The sequence below is a fragment of the Leopardus geoffroyi genome, chromosome B2, assembly GCF_018350155.1.
Source record: "Leopardus geoffroyi isolate Oge1 chromosome B2, O.geoffroyi_Oge1_pat1.0, whole genome shotgun sequence".
NCBI lineage: Eukaryota > Metazoa > Chordata > Mammalia > Carnivora > Felidae > Leopardus > Leopardus geoffroyi.
In genome coordinates, this window is record NC_059332.1 from 40,626,456 (window position 1) to 40,644,361 (window position 17,906).

General features: G+C 46.4%; 1 protein-coding gene across 15 annotated transcripts in view; it reads right to left on the bottom strand.

Annotated features, from left to right (window-relative positions):
• TRERF1 (transcriptional regulating factor 1) overlaps positions 1 to 17,906 on the bottom strand; it is a 208,907-nt gene that overhangs the window by 64,135 nt on the left and 126,866 nt on the right. For all 15 annotated transcript variants that reach the window (XM_045498221.1, XM_045498219.1, XM_045498218.1 and 12 more), the window contains one exon: positions 3,777 to 3,891. The gene's annotated coding sequence lies outside the window, so the exon portion shown is untranslated. The remainder of the gene's footprint in view (positions 1 to 3,776; positions 3,892 to 17,906) is intronic.

Genomic DNA, 17,906 nt, shown 5'->3' on the forward strand with positions numbered 1-17,906 from the left:
AGGAGAGGTGCACAGGGCTCAGGGGCCAGAAGAAAAAAACCTAGTTCCTCCATAAAGTTGGGGTGGAAGGCCCCACCCTCAGGGAATAAGAAATAAATGCACAACACAGAAGGGGACTGCAAGGAAACCTGACCTTGGGCTGGTAGAATGGGAGACAGATCTCTCCTGGAAATCTGTAACCACAAGCTGGACCTCACACAGGTTTGGAGTTTGAATTGATGCTTCTTATGTAGCTAGAGAAGTCTTCGGCAGAAAATCAATTTAAAGCGATTTCTGGATGTTAGTGCCCTGCAAGCAATTAGCAGAAATTAATACAAATTCTCTCTGGAAAAGTCAACATCAACGAATACCTCAAGTAATTCTTCAAGTTGCAAGGAAAACGAGCAGTGCACAGGAAACAAGGCGCCATGAGTACTGATCAGCAGAACTAGACCCGCAAGCATTTCAGAGTCTGGAATTACCAGACACGAAATGTTACGATGTCCAAATAGCTACCTGGATATATTAAAGAAATAAAAAAAGAAGTTTGCAAACATGAGCAGGAAATAGGAGACTAGGAAAAAAATCACCAAGCAGATCTGAAGTATAATGAGCCAGAACTTCTAGAAACGATAAATAAAAGTATCAGAAAGAAAATGGATGCAATCAGTGGGTGGATTAAGCAGCATTTGAATCACAGAATACAGGAGTTGGATGGAAGGCAGATGTGAAGTAATTATTGAGTTCAGCCCAGAGAAAAAGAGAGGTTAAGAGATACAGAGAGCAGGGGCGCCTGGGTGGCTCAAGTCAGTTGGGCATCCAACTTTGGCTCAGGTCATGATCTCACGGTTTGTGAGTCCGATGTCTGCCTCTGAGCTGTCAGCACAGAGCCTGCTTCAGATTCCGGGTCTCCCTCTCTCTCTGCCCCTCCCCACTCACGCTCTCTCTCTCAAAAATAAATAAATGTTAAAAAAAAAAAAAAAGATACAGAGAACAGAGTGAGAAGGCCTAACATAAGTCTAATAGGAGTTCCAGAAGAAGGTATCAGAGGGAACAGAAAAGAGGCAATATTCAAATAAATGAAAGGTGAGAAATTTCCAGGACTATTAAAACCAAAACCAAACAGACAGACAAAAACCGTTATTTTTAACCCAGCCAGAGAGAAATGCCAGGTCACTTGTAAAGGAACAGCAATTACACTGAAGGCCGACTTTCTCAACAGCAATCTCAAGGCCAGAAGCAGTGAAATAACGGCCTCAATGACCTAAGAGAATATATTCCGTAAAGCTACCTCTCAAAATGGAGAGCAAAATAAAGACATTTATTTTCAAGCCAACAAAAGCCCCAAAACCAAAGCAAACTGGAAAAAATCTTTGAGAATTTACAACCAACAGGCTCTCACTAAAGGCTGATGCTAAAGTATTTATTTCATGCAGAAGGAAAATGACCTCAGATTCATGAAACAAGGGTAAGAAAAGATAATGGTAAGTATGTAGGTATATCCGTATCAACACTTACTATATAAAACAACGATGTCTGACTGGTAGGGGAAAAAACCAGGACAGAATGAAAGCACAGCATAATAATTGTATAGGGGCACCTGGGTGGCTTAGTTGGTTGAGCACCCAACTTCGGCTCGGATCATGATTTTTCAGTTCATGGGTTCGAGCCGTGCTTCGGGCTCTGCACTGACAGCTCAGAGCCTGGAGCCTGCTTCAGATTCTGTGTCTCCCTCTGTCTGCCCCTCCCTGCTCACACTCTGTCTCTCTCTCTCTCCCCAAAATAAATAACCATTAAAAAAAATTTTTTTTTTAAATAATTGTAGGGGAGCCTGGGTGGCTCAGTCGGTTAAGCGTCGGACTTCGGCTCAGGTCATGATCTCATGGTCCGTGAGTTCGAGGCCTGCGTCAGGCTCTGTGCTGACAACTCAGAGCCTCTGGGGCCTGCTTTAGATTCTGTGTTTCTGCCTCTCTCTGCCCCTCCTCGACTCGTGCTGTGTCTCGCTCTGTCTCTCAAAACTATATAAAATGTTAAAAAATAATAAAATAATTGTATATAAGTTGGGAGAGGCACTGAACTAGAATTGAACTACTGTCTGGTTCTTGCATTGTTGGGGAGGAAGATGAAGACCCAGATTAATTTTAGCCTTCGGTAAGTACGCCAGTTATAACAGCTGGAGTAACTACTGAAAGATCAGAGTGTGTAACTTCCAAATAAGACGACGGAAAATGGAACGAGGGAGAAAAACACCTCAATCTAGAAGAAAGAGCAGAAAAAGTTGCAAGTATATAAAGGTGGTACAAACGTATCTGAATTCACCAATAATACACACTGATTCTAAACAGCACTGCCTTAAAACATGTAAAAGAAAAATTTCAGCACTACAAGGAGAAACTGACAAATCCAATGGGAGATTTTTAAGATAATATCGATAATCGATAGAGTCACTGGACAAGAAAAGGACGTATTATAGATGATCTGAAAAGTATAACAGACTAATTTATTTTGATGATCATAGACAGAAAACTATATCCACTAATTATAGAATACACAGGTTTTTCAAGCACTCATGGAACATTTGAGAAAAAAGTTGAAAAGAGATAATCTATAAAAAAGGAGCACACAGAAGGGGTTCAATGCTTATTTCAAACTCTCTCCAAGGATCCAAACCTATTCTGTCTTGATGTACTTCACGTCTAGCACAGTGACTGTCCCAAAGGAGGCTCTTTATTTTTTAAATTTTTATTTTATTTATTTTTAAAATTTACATCCAAGTTAGTTAGCATATAGTGTTATAATGATTTCAGGAGTAGATTCCAGTGACTCATCCCCTATGTATAACACCCAGTGCTCATCCCAACAAGTGTCTTCCTTAATGCCCCTTGCCAATTTAGCTCATCCCCCCACCCACAGCCCTTCCAGCAGCCCTCAGTTTGTTCTCTGTATTTAAGGATCTCTTCTGTTTTGTTCCTCTCCCCGTTTTCATATTATTTTTGCTTCCCTTCCTCCCAAGGAGGCTCTTTAAATGGAGTGAAGAAAGAATGATGAACGGAGGCTTCTCCGTTGAGTACAGCACAGGCTGGCGAGTGGCAGGGCCAACACGGGAGCCCTTTCCAACATGGAGAGGGACAAGAGGACAAGGTGAGTGGTGCCAGTCTCTAGGGAGAATGGATACAAGCAAGGAAAGCAAAGTCATGACAGCCATCTTCAAATGTGAAGAGAGTCACACGGAAGAGTTTCTGGAAGTCCAGTCTTTGTGGTTCCAAATGGCAGAGCAGAGAAGGGCAGACAGGAATTACAGAGAAGAATTTGTCCCAAACCAGGAAGAGTTTTCCAACCACTGCTCAACACTGGTTAGGAATTGGCCTGGGTGATCTTCTAAGACCCCTTACGACCCTATGTGGGACAGGAGTCTGTCTGGGATGTCTTGGGAGTCCCAGACCACGGAGCGACGGTCCTTCCAATGCCATTCTTCCAGAGATTCCTTCACCCAAATTTCCCTGGCTCTACAAGTCCTAAGAGATCTGCCAAAGGTCCCAGATTCAGGAGGTCGTAGAGGACTAATGAGAGCTTGAGGCCCTAAATACTCAATCCAGCGTCATTTCTGTTCCACCAATGGCCTGTCTATTACCTACAATGGGCATGCTTTGCCCTGCCAGGCTGACATGCACTTTCTAAGCCTACCCATGTGCCAGTAAACCCCATTCTCCCAGCACAAGCTGCGAGATCACAAGAGCATAGAGAATTAGTTAGAATAACAATGCCTGAACCTTCCAGGAGAAGGGAAGCAAGCTCACCTTGACCTCCGCAGCAGATGGTTGAGTTGGGGGCTTGGCTCTGGGGGCTTCTCCTGTGGTCGGCCAGTCATGCTGCTCTCATGCTGCTGGGCAGGTGGGAAGAGGAGGCCTGGTTCTGTGGGGGGAAAGAGCAGGAAAGATCACTCCTTCATCGTTCGCTCCTAGCTCTCCATCACCAGCCTGCAGGGGATACCAACCAAAAGCCCAGGGAGTTCCTGAAGCTGGCCTCACTCACTCTCATGTCCTCGGGGAGCGGGCATGGATGAGACAAACATTTCCCGTGCCCCATAATGTGCCACGCGGGGGTATGAGGAACAAGGCGACAAAGATGAATTAGATGTATTCACTGTTCTCAAAAAAACGGTTTAGCAAGAGAGAGAGGTGGGGGGGGGGGTGCACATTTCATTACAATATAATTTGGTAAGTGCTGTGATTTCCCCAAATTCATTCAACAGCCTACCTGTCCCACAGGGGAGCAGAGGCAGCCCGAGCGTGCTCCGCACAAGACTTCCCAAAACGCTTGTCAGGAAGGGCGAGGTGTCCCTGTTTTTGTTTTAATTTCCAACCCACCGCCGATGAAAAAACACTTTTATCAAAGGTAGTAAAAATGAACTGGTAGAAAAATGAAGCGAAAAACTGCCCCTCCAGAGCACCACCTCTCAAACTATTCGATTCGACCGATTGCCCCGTCCAGTCGGTACAGAGGTTTCCAAGTGCTTACTTGCCCCTTCTGTACTTGTCTCGCAGCCCGGTAAGCGATTTGCAGCTAGCCATCATTCCACAGACCACAGCTGAACAGCATCGCTAGCTACAGCAGAAGTTAGTTACACAGAGTCGGGCTTTCCCAAGACGTCTGGCTGATCTCTGGGTTCAGACGGAACGGCTCACAGTACAGCTGATGTCAAATTCATCAGATCAGAGAGCCTCTCTCCGGGAAGGAGGGCCACAGCAGGGACTTCGGGAAAGCGTAGGAGATAGAGGCGGTGGAACTTGCTGGGCTCAAGTTACAGAGCACGAGGCTCATGGAACCTGGTCAAAAGTTGTGTGCCCTGCAAGGGCTCTAGCCTCAACTTCTCAACCCTAACTGTGGCCACCCCAGCCGAAGCCACGGCCCTGAATAGGAAGGACAAAGTGTCATCTATTAAAACGGACTGGGACATTTCGGAAAATAAATCAGTTCCGAAATGTCAAGAGGGCTGCTGGTGTTCATTCCTATTATTTAATGCCATAAAAATGATTTTTTTTAAATTGAGAAATCCTTTGTCTGTGACAGCCAGCTCCAAAAAAAGCCTTTAAATGCCTATTGCCTTAATACTTGAGGGAGAGATTACAAGTCATTTTCACCCATTTGAATGTTTAAGAGAAAATGTTCGTTCTTCTAAACTCTCAGCTTTTAAGTAGTTCTTATTTTAAACTTTAGAAGATAAGTCTATAGAAGAAAAACTTCCCTTCTCAAAGTCTTTTTTTTTTTTTTAATGCAAACAACCCATACAGCCTCACTCCCTGCTTCAAATGCTCAATCATATGCAATTTGGGAGTTTGTCACTCATGAAATTCTAGCGATAAGCACATCATAAACAGTCCTATAGCAACAGAATGCTTTTGAGGCGATGTCTGTGATGTTATAAAGATTGTATATCATCATCTCTGTATGCTGGGAAGGTTATGGGAATAACTGTTTATGCACAAATAAGTCAATATAGTAGCTGGCAACCGGAGAGGTAGACATTAGCCAGAAGCTAACCCGTGGCGTGGGGTGGGAAGCAGGGACGGACTTCCAAGACTTTCCATGGCTAACTTCCCTGATGCAGCCTGAGTCCCTGCAGCTGGCTGTCTCATGGGCAAGGGCTAAGCTTAGACAACCAGAGAGTCAAATGTTATTGGTCATCTACTCTATGTCAGGCACTGGGCTAGCCTCCCACGTCTCAAGATGGGTTCTCCTACAGAGAGGCCCAAGACAGACATAGAAGCAGGTAATTACAACCTCCCTACCCTGTTAAGAAGAGCATATGGGCTGGAACTAAGGGAGAGGAAGTGAGGTTAACCAGCTCAACCCATCTCTCCAACTGTTCATTCATCTATCCAATGGTGACTGATGACTAGTATGTACCAGGCCAAATGCAAGGCACTAGGCAGAGAACAGTTGAGACCAACGTGGTCCTTGCCTTCGTGGAGCTTAAAGTCTAGCGGGAAAAACAAACATGAGCAAATTAGAAATAACTGTAATCGTGATATGCTCTAAAGAAATATGGCCTCTGCTGTATGAACATGTGACAGGGGATAGACCTAGCATGGAAAAGGGTCACTGGTATCAGTCTTTAATCTGAGCCCTAAGAATACATTAGTGAAGCAAAATACGGAGGGCAGGAGGGAAAAGAGAGAGAGAAAAGGTGCTGCTGACACAATGAACAGCCTGGTCAAAGGTCCTATGGTGGGAAGGAGCATGTGGCATGTTCTAGCTATGAAAGGAGGCTTGTAAATCACATCAGTTCTTGGCCTCACACCATGCTTCAATCACTGTGGTAGTCAAGGGAAGCATTAGATGTGCAGGTTTTTCAAAAGTGCCCAAGAAGGGGAGCCTGGGTAGCTCAGTTTAGTTAAGCGTCCGACTCCTGATTTCGGCTCAAATCATGATCTCACAGTTTGTTGAGTTCAAGCCCCACGTCGGGCTCTGTGCTGACAGCGTGGAGCCTGCTTGGGATTCTCTCTCTCTTCCTCTCCCTCTGCCCCTCCTCTGCTTGCATGCACTCCCTCTCTCAGAAATAAAAAAAATAAGGGGCGCCTGGGTGGCTCAGTCGGTTAAGCGTCCAACTTCGGCTCAGGTCATTATCTCAACGTTCGTGAGTGCGAGCCCTGTGTCGGGTTCTGTGCTGACAGCTCAGAGCCTAGAGCCTGCTTCAGATTCTGTGCCTCTGGCTCTCTCTGCCCCTCCCTGGCTCGTACTCTGTCTCTCTGTCTCTCCCTCTCTCAAAAATAAATAAACATTAAAACAATTTTTTTAATAAAATAAATACATAAATATATTTAAAAAAAAAGTGCCCAAGACGTTACATATGGCAAGCCAGGAGTGTAAAAAGGGTGCACAGAGATACACATAAGGTGCAATTCTCTCTCCTCCTACACCGGCATGAGGCATCCAAAATAGGGGCCACCTTGCTCTCTACCTCCAATTTCCGACCAGGTTGTTGGCATTATTTCCTATTTTCTTTTCAGCAGTGGGTGACTTGGCTAAATTCAATTTGGCCAGTAGTAAAAATTAGTTGGTGAACGCTGAGAAGACAGACAGTGTGTGCATTCTGGAATGTGAACAAGCATTCCATTATTAAGATTATTGCTAGAGAAACATCCTGGGGGGTGGTACTTTAAGGAAGTTTATACAATTTCATGCATGGAACAGGAGCTTTGGGGCTTTGGGTTCAAATCTGACCCTGTCCCCTCACTGGCCACTTGGCCTTATTATTCTATTTAAAAAAAATTTTTTTTTAATGTTTACTTTTGAGAGAGAGAGAGAGAGAGAGAGAGACAGAGCATGAGTGGGGGAGGAGCAGAGGGAGACACAGACTCCGAAGCAGGCTCCGGGCTCCGAGCTGTCAGCACAGAGCCTGACGCAGGGTTCGAACCCACAAACCGTGAGATCATGACCTGAGCTGAAGTTGGACACCTAACTGAGCGAGCCACCCAGGTGCCCCTGGCCTTATTCTTCTATTACAATGGGATTAGCAGTGCCTCCTTGCAGGGGTCTCAAGGAGATCGGCAAAATCAGTCAGCACACTGCCTGGCTCCCAACAGGCCCTGCATAAGGAGTGGTATAGCATCACTACACGCCAGCGAGCGGGGAGCAGGGACCGCCATGCCCCTCCCTCAATGGGACCATGAACAGGAGTCCACGAGATGATCTCCCAGCCACTACTGGGGCTGTAAGGCAGCTCTGCAAGGGCTCAGGGGTCACCCAGCAGTGGCCAGTTGCCCTGATGACTCACTGTTTCTTGGTGTGTGCCCTCGATGGTCCCCGGCCACCTTGCTGAGAGTCCCCACTCCACACCAGGGTTAACCCTCACTGAGCCCCACCTCATCTGCCCGTCGCTCAACTGCACCGGAGGAATCCAGATGCCCCTCCAAGGATTTATGGGTAGCTCCAGCCAGGAGCTCTGGGCTCCCACCACTAACAGCTAGAGTTCCTTCAGACAAACATCTGAGTCCCAGATGGCTGAGGGGATGGGACAGCGACCACGTCCTGAAGACCCAACAAGCCTAGGCATGGTCCTGGGACTTCCCAGCGATCACCTCTGATATTTACAACCATCCTGCAGAGTCACTGTGGGGACGACCATTGAACAAGTAGGAAACTGAGGCCTGCTGACTTGCCCAAGACCACAAAACTTGAGTGGCAGAGCCAGAACACGAAGCCCGGAAGCCCTTCCTCTTTACTCCGTTGCCACGCCACCTTACGGGGACAGAAATCTTACGATCTCTTTCCTGTACGACCAGTGAGGACACAGCCCTGGAAGGTTGTGTGCGTTTCCAGGGATCTGCAGTGAGCAAGCCACCAGGCAAGGCCAGAGTCTTTCCCCTGCCCCACACTGCCGTCTGGGCCTCATTTTCCCTTCTGCACACTCATGGTGATAAATGCCCCCTTATACACTGTTGTTAGAGTTAACGGGGGTGGGGAGACAAAGATTGAAAGATCTGGGGGGAAGGGAAAAAAATTAATGGACAGAAACAAACACTTTAAATGGGCACTGAGAGGCTCAAACCAAAGAGGAAGGGCTCTCCTCAGCCACAAAGCAGTTGAAATGAAAAGAAAAGCTCACATCCCACTTGGACCTGGTCAGGGAAGGTCTCACTGAGGGAGCAGAGAGGACACAGGATATCCAAGAGGGAACTTCTGAAATGGGAAGCAGGACAAAACAAAGTGCGAAGAATTCCCTCCATGCCACCCAGAATAAATTAGAAATTGGCACAGATTTTAAAATGAAGGAAGAGGAGGAGGGGGAGGAGAAGAAAAATGAGGAGGAGGAGGATTCAATCTGTGGCTCTAATTTAAAAACAGCTAAGAGAGGGGCGCCTGGGTGGCGCAGTCGGTTAAGCGTCCGACTTCAGCCAGGTCACGATCTCGCGGTCCGTGGGTTCGAGCCCCGCGTCAGGCTCTGGGCTGATGGCTCAGAGCCTGGAGCCTGTTTCCGATTCTGTGTCTCCCTCTCTCTCTGCCCCTCCCCCGTTCATGCTCTCTCTCTGTCCCAAAAATAAATAAACGTTGAAAAAAAAAAAAAAATTAAAAACAGCTAAGAGGGGTGCCTGGGTTAAGTGTCCGACTCTCAGTTTTGGCTCAGGTCATGATCTCATGGTTTTGGGGGTTCGAGCCCCGCACTGGGCTCTGCACGGACAATGCAGAGCCTGCTTGAGATTCTCTCCCTCCCTCTTTCTACCCCTTGCCCTGCTTACTCTGTCTCCATTCTCTCTCAAAATAAATAAATAAAATAAAACTTTAAGAACAGCTAAGCAACAGTACGAAGAGTAATCGATGCAATGAGAACTCTCAGACCCCACCAGTCTGTCAAATGAATCCCATTGCAGGGACAGTGGTGGCATGGAAAGGCTGATTTTCAAGTGAGACACATTCCCTCAACAGCTAGGGGAGGCCTGGAAGCTATGGGGGAAATTCTCATTCTCTGTCCAAACATCTCTTTTTTTGGTGCCCCACTCCCACTCCCACCGAGGCTGAGAAAAGAGCTGTCTGGCAAGAGGGGATCTTGCCCAGACCACTGTGAGACGGGGTAGCTCATGTAATCCAGCCTTCATGCACCTGGTTATTCCAGAACACAGAAGCTGGGCCATTCACATCAAAATCAGGATACCTCGAACACTGAGAATGTATCAGACGGACTCACTGTAGACTGACAGTGAACAGCAGGCCACTATCCACTCTCCAACCTCCTTGCTCACAGCTCCAGCCAGCTTGTCTTTAGGGTTTCACACACCCCAAGCTCTTTCTTACCCCAGGGCCTTTGCACATACCGATCCCGCTAAGATGCTTGTTTCCTAGCTCCCCATTCATTAACATCTAGTCAAGCTTTCAGGTTATAGCTTCAGTGAGACTTCTTTGACTCTCCCGAAATATAAGGTGTGCAGCCACACTTAAGAGAGTTGCAATTAGTTAATTATGTGATTCACAAGTTGGATGTCCCCAGTCAGACTGTAAGCCCTACTACGGCATGGGCAATGTCTTGTGTTTTTTTTTCACCATTGCATCTCGTGGGCTAGCACACAGCAGTTCTCAATCCTGATCGCACATCAAAATTATCTGGGGAGCTTTAGAAACCACGGATGCCTGGGTTCTACCACAAACCTATTAAACAATAGTGTTTAAAGCTTGCCAAGTGGTTGCAATATGTGGCCAAGGCTGAGAACCGCTACTTAAGGAGGTCGTGGGTGCTGGGCTTACTTCCCAGAGCAGCCTTGCAGTGGCCCAGAGAGTTACAGTAGGACCCTGACCCTGCTCCCTTTGCTTGTGTATACAGTGTAGCATCTAAACGTTGTTTTCCATTCCAGAGATTAAATCTGAGGAAATTCCAAAAGAGGGAAACAAAATCCTCATTGTTAGAGACGAATACTATTTCTTTCATGAAGTTCTCTCCATGGTGTTCCCTCACCAACACACCTCTGTCCTCTCACCCTGCTTTACCACCTTTACCCTCGGAGCCACAGGATTAACCTGATGTGTTCCTGAAATACACTTAAATATTGGGAATGAAATTCCCTAGCTCTGCAGTGCAACAGGATGCAAAATTTCACACTAAATTACACGAAAACAAGAGAGTTCAAAGCCACTTCGTAGTAGGACAGGCTTGCTGAATTAGCCTCACTGCCCCCGGTGATCGGTGGGCACACTAAAGTGTGATCAGCCCTGGTCTCTCCAGCTGCTCTGTCCAACATGGTAGCCGCTGGCCACAAGTGGCTATCTCCATCTACATTAATTAAAATGAAATGAATGCAAAAACTCAGTTCTTCAGTCTTACTAGTCACATTTTAAGTACTCGGTAGCCTCACGGAGCTGGTGGCTACCATACTGGATGGCACAGAACACAGAGTTTCCATCGCTGCTAACCAAGAGCTTTGTGTGACAGGATTCTTCTAGAGCGCAGTATCTCTACCTTGGCACCAGTGACATTTGGGGTGGGATAATGCTTTGTTGTGGGGGAGGAGGAGGCTTCTGGCATATGGTAGAGCAGTGGTTCTCAACCTCGGGTGATTTTGCCCTGCAAGGAACACCTGGCAATGTCCAGAGACAGCTTTTGGTTGTCAGAGCTTTGGCGGGGGGTGGTTCTACTTAGCATCTAATGGGCAGGGGCCAGAGGTGCTGCTAAATATCCTAAAGCACGCAAGGCAGTCCCCACAACGAGAATGACCTGGTCCCAAAGGTCAGTAGTGCTGAGGTAAGAAACTCTGCTCTAGAGTACTCAAGAAAACACAGCCATTCTGAGTAAAACTGAGAGACTGACAAGACCAAAGTGCCCCTAACCCCGTCCTTTGTCAAATTCAGAACCCTGAGAACAACTGTCTAAGCAAACAGATGTCTGTATTTGTCAAGAATGCAGAATGCAAAATAATCTCTTAACTCATTTTTATTTTTATTTATTTTTTATTTTAGAGAGAGAGGTGGGAGGGAGGGGCAGAGAGAGAGAGAGGGAGAGAGAGAACCCCAAGCAGTTCCATGCTGGGTGAGGGGTTCGATTCCATGACCCTGGGATCATGACCTGAGCTGAAACCAAGAGTTGGATGCTCAACCGACTGAGTCACCCAGGTGCCCCTCTATGAACCCATTAAAAATTTTTTTTTAAATGTATATTTACTTTTGAGAGAGAGAGAGAGAGACGGAGGTGCAAGTAGGGGAGGGGCAGAGAGAGGGGGAGACACAGAATCTGAAGCAGGCTCCAGGCTCTGAGCTGGCAGCACAGAGCTGGACGTGGGGCTCAAATTAACAGACTGCGAGATCATGCCCTGAGCCAAAGTCCGACGCTTAACTGACTGAGCCACCCAGGTGCCCCTCTATCAACTCATTTTTATTTATTTATTTATTTATTTATTTATTTTTTTTTTTTTTTTATTTTTTCCAACGTTTATTTATTTTTGGGACAGAGAGAGACAGAGCATGAACGGGGGAGGGGCAGAGAGAGAGGGAGACACAGAATCGGAAACAGGCTCCAGGCTCTGAGCCATCAGCCCAGAGCCCGACGCAGGGCTCGAACTCACGGACCGCGAGATCGTGACCTGGCTGAAGTCGGACGCTTAACCGACTGCGCCACCCAGGCGCCCCTCAACTCATTTTTAAAATGAAGTCCCTGCACTTGGAATCCTAAGGACTAGGAGACGCAGATACTCATTTCTGGCATTGTTGTTTGGAATGTGTGGTAAATTCCTCAGGAAACCACAGTCTGCCTGTTAGTCAGGTGTAGATAGTCATTCATTCATTCGTGCATCTATTTATTTAGAAGTATTTACCGAGCACCTACTATGTGTCAGGTACTCTTCTAGTGTTGGAAACAGAGGAGTAAATACAAGAAAACACGTCCCTGCCTGTGTGGAGCTGACTTTCTTCTAGAGAAGACCGAGAGTACATAAGGAAACAAATACACCAGCAACGGAAGTGGGGGAATGATAATGCCAGGAAGGAAAAGAAGCCAGGGTTAGGAGACAGAGTGGTGAGGGGAATGGATGCCTGAGGTCACTTCTCTGAAGAGTGAACAGGGAAGGTCACCCAAAGAAGTGACACCTGGGCAGAGATCTGAATGAACTAAGACTGAGCAAGGCAGTAGGAGGAGGCAAGAAAGCTCCAGGCAGCGGGAAGAGAGGGTGCCAGGTCCTTTGGTGATATGAGCGTGGGGGAGGGGGAGAGAGGGCTGGTAGAGAGGTCAGTGAGGCAGGCAGGGGCCAGGCGGCAGGGACAGGAAGCCACTGGGCAACTCCGAGCAGACGAGAGATGGGGCTTGGTTAACATTTCACACAGAGAACAAACTACAGGACAAGAGTGGAAAAGGACAGACCAGTAAGGAGGCTGCTTCCAAGCAACAGATGGCAATGACATTATTAATCAATCAATCAACAAAATCATTAACACTAATACTAGCTCTCGACTTGGCCATAATATTCTATCTCAGGTACATCACAGGCAGACCAAGCGTCATGATCAAGCCACCTCTATGGGAAAATGCATTCTGAGTTCCAAATGGTCAACCTGGGTTTTAAGATGGGGACTATGTGATCTAAGACAGCAGGAAAGGGAGTTGGGGGTTGGGGAGATCTGGAGGGAAAAGCGAGTATTCCCCAATCGCCCCCCCTTTCTCCAAAGCCGCCAGAGAAGAGGAGTCTGAGAGGGGCCTTCCCACCATAATCCTTCCAAGGGTTGTTGGGCAGCAAGTGGCTGAGACCCACTCGCCCACTACAGGCAGGGCAGGAGGGAAAAGGTCGGTTCTTTTGGAAGGATGGCACCACAGCTGTGAACGAAGGAAGGCATGGAATCTGTTCCAAAAGCAGCAAAGCCTCTACTTCTGGGGTTTCCCAGGGCAACACAGGGTCAGGGAAACAGCCAGGGAGTCAGCAGATTTAGGGCAGAAGAATCCAGCCGTGCCTCTTACTAACTGCACAACACCGGGGCGATCTCCCTGACCCCCTGGAAAACTGAAAAGAAGACACTGCCTCTCAGAGCGGTTACGAGGGGTCAGGTCAGACGATGCCGGTTCTGAGAGTAACAACTTCCAGTCCACATGCCAGAGTCTGGGCACGCGTGTCTTCTGGAGCGGATCGAGAAGCCAGCATCGTCCACGGGCATGTCCAGGTAATTCAGCTTTACCCATGCTAAGGGGCTTCTCTTGCATGAATTTATGTACCCAACACCCGTTCACTGGGTCACAGTGCTGGACATAGTAACCGGAAGAAACTGGAGAGTAAGACGCAGCCTCTACTCTCTAGGAACACAGGACCAGCAGGGGCAGCAGGAGACAGGAAAACAGGTCTCTCTAATCCTTTTCCCTGGGTGCGTGGTGACCACTGCTCAGATAGCTTTCATGCCTTTAGACTAGAGCCACTGGCCTCTGGGGCCTGCAAACGCCAGCCGTCTTGCCTCCAGCAAGGCCTTTCCCTCCAGCCACTACTTCCTCCCTCCAGTGGGCATGGCTCCAAGAAAAAAAAAAAAAAAAAAAGACCAGGATAGGTCTGGGGCAGGGCACACACTCCTGACCCCCAGATCGCCCAGGGTTCAGCATCTCCTCGAGCGCTTCCCAAGGAACATCTTCAAGAGAAGGCCCCAGCTCTGAGTCATCTGAAGCAGAGAGGAGACCTTGTAAAAATAACTCCCAAGTATGAGGAACCTGTATTCACATTATTCACGACACAAAGAACAAAAAAGCAGGGCAGGAAGCAGAGGAGGAAAGTGTCGCTCACATCAGTTTTCTTCACATGACAAGCAGCCAGGAGCTCACTTGCTGAGCCCCGATCCCTCTCTCTCTCTCTCTCTCTCCCCTCCTCTCTCCTTAGAGCAATTACATAAGCAGGAGAGAGGGTCTCCTTGCAACCTTTTGACTCTCCCATCCCTCCCCCTTCAACGGTTACCCCCAAATCTAAGCCTTCCTGGTAACCTCTGACAGGATCCAGAGGAGCTGGTTGTCTCCTCTGACACAGGGGTTCCCTTGAAGCCCCAAAGCCTCTGTCAAGTGCCAGGGGTGGGATATCTGGTACCGTGAGTGTAAATATTTTAATATATACAAAATAAAAAGGAAAACTCTTCATACTCTCATCATTTTGTGGGAATCTTTTTCTTTCTTTCTTTCTTTTCCTTCCTTCCTTTCCTTTCCTTTCCTTTCCTTCCTTCCTTCCTTCCTTCCTTCCTTTCTTCCTTCCTTTCTTTTCCTTCCTTCCTTCCTTCCTTCCTTCCTTCCTTCCTTCCTTCCTTTCTTTTCCTTCCTTCCTTCCTTCCTTTCTTTTCCTTCCTTCCTTCCTTCCTTCCTTCCTTCCTTCCGTTTTTTCTAAACTTTTAAGAAACTATGGTTGAGATCATATTGTATGTATAATTTTGTATCCTGTTTCTAACATAAGCCTTTTGTCATGTTATTAAAAGCTCTTTGTAAATATTAGCTTTAACTGTTGGATAATAATTCATTGAACATTACGGTGTATTCCCTAATGTTATGAGAAGCAGGAGCCCATATCCTCCACAGACTTACTTCACCTAAAGCAGGTACTTGTAAGTGACCCCCGAGCACAGAATATAGCAATAGTCACCAGTCTTTGAGCACTTACTATCCTGTGTCAGGGACTGCCTCCTGCCACGTCAGGTGGCTGGGAAGGTTAGATGCGGAGACGGCGTAATATCATACCATCACATGCAAACTTGATTCCCTTTCTTCCACACCTCACTTGGTTAAGGGTCACATCCCATTCCATTCTTCTCCCAGGAAAACCAGGGCCTCACCCTCCCTCAGTGGAGGGGAAGCTCCAGGTCTGAGAAGTAGAGGCAATGGGGACAAATGAAAAGCTCCGACTGGTCATCAGGCATCAGAGTCAGCCAACCACAGCCTGTAGGCTGGCCAGCCACCTATTTATAAAATAGCTTTAATGGAATACAGCCACACTCGTCATTTACATTTTGTCTCTGGCTGCCTTCGGCCACAATAAGCAGAGTGGTTGTGTCAGAGACCATGTGGCCCACAAGCCTAAAATATTCAGGACTCGGCTCTTTAAGACCAAGCTGGCTGACCTCTGTGTTTAGAGGCCAAACATCCTCCAAAATCCATGTTCCTGTTATTTAGCTGAGAGTTGTCACTTAGAAGCAGCTGCCCACAGCCAGGGACTCTAACTGCCAGCTCCTCCTGATGCAAGATGGGACCCTGTGACTAGTTCTCATCAATGGAACATGGGCCAAGGGATGTATGTCATCTCGGGGCCATGCTGGTTACCAGGTGGGTGAGCTTCCACCACCTTCTTTTCTCCCTTCCACCTGAATCCAGGGGCCTCTTGGGCCTGTGGTAGCATTTCCATCCTTTCTTCATTATTATTCCCCAGAAAAGAGCCTTTTGGGACACTTCTTCCCTAAGGGCCTTCCTCCATGAAATTGTAATAACACAGATACACCATGTATCTGTTTAGGTACCACATATATATATCTGTGATATCTATGCAAGCGGATATAAGATTTCTTTTGTCCCTGGGAACTAATTTTTGAGGGTGAGATTGCTCTCCCTGAGAATGTATCCTCTAAAATATAGCAGAATCACAAGACAGAGATACCTGGGTCCCCATAACCTTGTGGAGGAATGCCAGGCACACCAGAATACTTGCATTTGACTGTTATAAGGGCAAGAAAGAAACACCTGATCATGTTAAACTCCTGAAAATCGCAAGATGATTATGGCAGCCAATACAGCCTTAGCAATGTTAATACGAGATCTACATTTGATCATTTTTTAAAAAGGGATGGACTGGATAGGTATGTAATATTATAAACAGGGAACCTCTCCTAAATCCCCAAGAAGGTAAATTTAGGATTAAAAGCCCCTACTTAGATGGGGGAAAGTTTAGCCTGTTAGCTTTTGAAGTGATACAGGCAAAAATTTTAAACAGATTCAAGAAGGTTTGAGATTCCATCTTTATTAGGTGGAACCAGGACAAACACATGAACTACATTCACTTATAGCTTTTCCATCTGGATATTGCGAAGATGAGAGTGAAAGAAAAAGTTTTTAAGAAGACATCATTTCAAATAACAAAGGGAACAGGTAAGGGTTACTGGGGAAGAATCTGTAACAACTCTGTGGAAAACAGACAGACTATGGAAGATTAGAAACTGATGACGCAGGCACAGGAAGCCTGAGCCCGGAGTGGGTGTGAATGTTATGGGAATCTATCAGCCTAACAGAATGGCCAAGAGGCTGATGACTCAGGGCAATGGAGGGCAGGAGTCAGATGTAAGGCTGAACTGGGGGGATTACATGAAATCTGAAGTCAGAGGAGTTGAATCCTCCATGGATGGCTCATGGGGCAGCCAAGTAGCTACTCTCCCAAGCAAAAAATGGCATTTTCTTCTTCGAAGAAACTGAATGGGCCCAAAGAAAAGATATGAGATCCAGAAAGCAGTGGAACTAAACCTAGTAAAACAGTATAGGTAAATCTCAGACGACAGTTGTGTAGCAGGCCTAGAGGACAACCAGGTCAAACTTGAGGAGAATAGAGGCTCTGGGAGGAAGGGAGGATATATAAAATACCCAACTACAGAATTGGGGGGGAAGAAAAAAAATGACAATATAACAAAAAATGCTTTAAAAAAAAAGGAAGTCAATAAGATACTCTTGGGAAAATAAAAAGCTGTTAAAAAAAAAAAAAAAAAGACTCCTAATATGTTATTACTTGGCTCCAAAGAAGATAATAGATCAGAATTTAACACACTTAAATGCCTTCATGGTGAGGCAAGTAAGTTAATGATCAAAGCAGGTTAGGTATTTGAGCATATGCATACACTGAATGAGTGGTGGGGACTGTGGCAAACTGGGGTAGGCATGTCTATTCTAAAAGGGACATCCTCAAGCAGGGTTTCCATTTGGGAAGTCAGACCACATGTGCCAGAGCTTCCCACTTTTATTTTATTTTAATTTTTTTATGTTTACTTATTTTTGAGAGACAGAGGCTGGAGGAAGAGTAGCGCGAGGGAGACAGAGGATCTGAAGCAGGCTCTGCATTGACAGCAGACAGCCTGACACGGGGCTCGAACCTACGAACCGTGAGATCATGGCCTGAGCCCAAGTCAGATGCTCAACCGACTGAGCCACCCAGGCGCCCCAGAGCTTCCAACTTTTAAAACAATACCCCAAACTCTAACTCTTTTATGAAAACTCTATTTTAAAATGCTGGCTTAAACCAAAAAAAAAAAAAAAAAAAAAAAAAAATCACTAGGCAAACCAAAAAAGTATGTCCAAGGGTAGACTGTCAATACACAATTTATCATTTACATATTCATAGAAAAACAAATCCTATCTGCTGATTTTTCAGTCTTTAGGATCAGCCTACAGACAGAGCGTAGAGGATTTAATGGCAATTACAAAATAAAAATGTAAACGTTATCAACTCTAAAGGTAAAAATAAAGA